This window comes from Euprymna scolopes, chromosome 46, assembly GCF_053919585.1.
Source record: "Euprymna scolopes isolate OS-2025 chromosome 46, ASM5391958v1, whole genome shotgun sequence".
NCBI lineage: Eukaryota > Metazoa > Mollusca > Cephalopoda > Sepiida > Sepiolidae > Euprymna > Euprymna scolopes.
The window spans coordinates 160,902,968-160,907,565 of record NC_136527.1 but is presented as its reverse complement, the minus strand read 5'-3'; positions in this window follow the sequence as shown (position 1 = coordinate 160,907,565).

Below are 4,598 nucleotides of genomic sequence, written 5' to 3'. Positions count from 1 at the left end.
CACACTACCAACCCTTACCCCACTGTCTTGTGGGTGCCCTTGGTTGGGAAAAGACTAGGGGAACCAACCCCAAACCAAACACCACGTTAGTGTAACAACTGCTGACTAAAATAACTAATTATTAATAAGATACTTCTAGTACATTGTTATTTACTTAATAAACATTTTACATTCACACCAAATAAAGAGCATTGAGACATAATTGAATGCTATGTGAGAGAGGGGCATACAAATAGAGGCACCGTAAGTAATTAAACTAGATGTAAAAAAATTTTTCCCACTTTTTTTACGATCACCAATATAAACAGGTTTTTATGTGAAACACTTAACGTGCATGCGGCTATATTAACAGTTTTGGTTTTTCATCCGACTATTTTTGATTTTATATCTTTTAAAATAAATTTAATAGATAAACAGTTTTGTTTTTTTCATCCTAATATTTTTGATTTTATATCTTTTAAAATAAATTTAATAGATAAACAGTTTTTTTTTTATCCTAAAATGTTATCATTTTGGCTTTCCTTTGTTTTTTAAGGAGGGATAACAGCCTGTGCGTTGTTTAGAGAGAATGCATGTATTAATCATACATTCTATGTTTTGTGGTTTTAAATAAAAAAAAAAACACCTCCCCTCATAAATAATGAAAATTCAGTTTAAATTCTATTTTTTGCTATTTTAAATAAAAACCCTCCCCTCATTAAAAATAAAATTTAATTTCAAATTCTATTTTTTGCTGTTTCAAAATAATCACCTTCTCTCATTAGTAATGATGTTATTATTTAGAAAGCTATTCTTACCACAAGAAAGGAGGTCCTTGCTAATTAATTTATACTTTCAACTAACAAATAAATAATAAGGAACATTTTCTGTGTTGTAACTTATTTACTTTTTAAAAAAATGTTACGTTACATTAGAAGAAGAAAAATGGTTGATACAAAATGGTCATCTCGGAAGTCTCGATAATCGTCCGAAACATTGCAAAATCAAAAAAACTCATTTCTATGAGTTTTTTAACCAATTATTAACCAATAAGAATCAGGATGTCAGTTTTGGCAAAATTTTATGTCAAACGATTTTTACAGTATTTCTTGTTTTTTTGTTTTTGTTTTTTTTTAATTATGAAGTGAAAATACAGAATAGTTAACAGCATATGACATCTAATCCCCATCTAAAAAACGTAAGAAACCAAAAACTAATATGAATCCCCGTCTCCTCCCCTTGCAACACAAATTTGAAACTGCGAACAATTACAAGTATCACTGACTGCTATCTGGTCATAAAGTGAGTGCTAATTTTTCATTAAATAATATAGGAAAGTGATCCCCACTCTAAAATCTGAAATAAGTATTATTAATGTATAAGTCCTCTAGTGGGTATTTTTAAGGTTGTATGAACGTAATAGTAAAAAATAAACTCATTTTTTAGGGTTAAACTATGCTGGGTTAGATTGTAAAGACTTACGAATATTATTTTCTACATTAAGTAATTGTTAATTGATGATAATTGATCATTTTATGAAAACTTTATAAAAGAAAATGATGCATATTTTAAAATATTACATATTGGATGAAACATAAAAATTAAAACGAAATTCTGCAACGATATAATAGTTTTTTTTTTTTAAACTTAAACAATAAAATACAAAAAAAAAATTAGTTTTCGTGAGCAGATGTATTAACAAAAAGCTTAATTCGATCAACTTCGAATTAAATTATTTTCTCAGAAATCACACAAGTTTTACAAAAATAATCATATTTTTAATAAAATCTAAATATCACATTGAATAAAATATTTTAAAGATATTTTTTTAATCATACTATTATTATCATATTTTATTGGATTGCAAAAACAAAAATAAGTGAACTTATTTTGATGATTAAGATTATATAAATATTTATAGATTAGATTTTTTAGTGAAAAAAAAAGAAAGAAAGAATGAAACAAACTTACGTGTATTTCAGGAATTCAATACGAAAAAAAAAAGCAGGATGAATTCGTTTTTCTTTTGTGTTCAAAACACAAAATTTGTTTTTTTAAAGATTTCTTTAGTAAATTGATACAACTTTTTGTCTTGTGTGTTCAATTCATATGAAAATATAAAAAAATCCAAATTAAATGATTCAAAACGTGATTTAAACGTGAAATTATTTAAGGAGAAAATCAACTGCTAAAGAACAAAGAACTTAAGGTCATCGTAATAACACGGTGTCATCATTATTTCGTTCCTTGTGTAGAAAATGTCTGTTTATTGGTTAAATATACCGAATTATTTCCCTATCATGTTTAGATTGTATTTGTCAATGTTTGGGATTTCTTTATAAAATGTCTTTTCTTTTTTCTATGTCTCATTTATTAAAATAAATAAGATACATGAAGATTTAAAAATCAGGTTTATTTTTTATTTATTTATTTTTTAGAAGACTGAACATTTCATTATTAATTGAATTAGTCAAACTACTGTTAACATCCAAGATGAGAACTGTAGTCACAATAATCGCTTTTATTTTACTTTTTATTTTACTGTACGCATAGATTCGAAAAAGTTGTCACAAAACAAATATGGAACAAATAAACGTTATCAAAGGCAATATAAGTAACTTTTCTACCTAACTGGATATGTTTTGGGTGTTTATATTTAATGTACTATGTTTATTCAACTCAACAAATATACAGTGTTTACCGATGTATTAGAAAATTTAAAATGGCGGCCAACTCTCTCTTTGATATGCAAAGTTTGAGAAAAGGAGTTAAAAATAGAAATAAAAAGATAGACAAAATACTGTTAGAAATTCGCTCATTATATGTTACCGTGACATAGGCTGACTTATATTCGGCGGGTTTTTAACAGTATTTTGTCTGTTTTTTTTTTTAATTATTATTTATAACTCATTTCCCCAAACTCACCGTGTAAAATACATCGGTAAACACTGTATGTTTTTCGAGCTGAATAAACATGTTACATTAAATATAAACACTAAAAACATATCCAGTAAGGTAGAAAAGTAACTTATCTTGCCGTTGATAACACCTATTTATCTATATTTGTTTTGTGACAACTTTTTCGAATCTATGTGTACAGTAAAACAAACCCAAAGAATCTTTAATCCATTATTCAAAACCTAAAACATTGAATAAAATATCAAAATTAAAACGGAATTCTCTAGCGACATAATAGATAAATTACGACCGAAAACTATTTCTAAACACACACACACACACACACACATATATATATATATATATATATATATATATATATATATATATATATATATATATATATATATATATATATATATTCACATCTGCGAGTCGGGACATTTTCCAACATTGCGTTACTTCTCTATCAAAGGAGGAGGCAATACATGGGAGGGCGTAAAAAAAATGAGAAGTAAAGCCAGAATGGTGATAAGGCGACACGTTTGAAATGCGCAAACAAACTAGAAACAGGTACTACATTTTCATCGTAAGTCGCTTGATGTAAAACATCAGGTTTAAGTCTGGAATATATATATATATATATATATATATATATATATATATATATATATATATATATATATATATATATATATATATATATTAAATACCGAAAAAAAAAGTTTTGCGTTCAGTCGTTTAACAATTAAACCAACTTCAAATCAAATTGTGTTTATGATAAACATTAGGATTTTCGCAGAAATCACGTAAATTTTACTTAAATAAACACATTTTTTTTTCATGAAATCAATATTTTTATTGGATTGCAATAAAGTTAAACTTTTTTTATGTTTAGTCTTATTTTAAGAATCAATATTTTTTAGGGAGATTGCAAAAAAAAAAAGTGTTTCAGATTATTTTAAAAGTTATTGATTGGGATTTTTTTAAAGCGTAAAAAAATAACTTACCTTTCATATTGGATTGCAATAAAAAATAGACTTATTTTAATATTTACGATTATTTTAAAGTTGTTGAATAATATTTTTGTAAAGTGAAAAAAATAAACTTACCTTCCATTCCAGGAATTTAATACGAAACAAAAATAACGTTTTTCTTTTGTGTCCAACGCAGAAAATTTGTTTGTTAGGATTTCTTAATATAATCTTTAGTAAATTGATATAAATTTTGTTTTGTGTGTTCAATTCATTAAGCAATTAAATATATGAAAATATAAAAGAATCAAAATTAAAAGATAAAAAACACGATTTAAACGTGAAATTATTATAAGAAGAAAAACATCACCTGCTCCAAAACAAAGAACTTTTGTTCATCGTAAAACGGTGTAATCATTATTTTGTTCCTCGTGTAAAAGATTGAACATTTCATTATGATTTGGATTAGTCGAACTACTGTTTACATCCAAGATGAGAACAGTAATCCAAATAATCCAAATATAAAAAAAACGCAAAACTGAATATTTCACATAAACAATTCAAAAAAGGAAGGGATTGAACAAATAGCGAAGTCAATCAAATAACAAAAACTAGATTTGAACCAACAAGAAACAAAACAATAATTACATGATTACATGATGAAAATTGCGACTTATTTTTATCAGATTCGATTCCTTTAACTTTACGATAACCTTAACATAATTCCAGACTTAAACCTGATGTTTT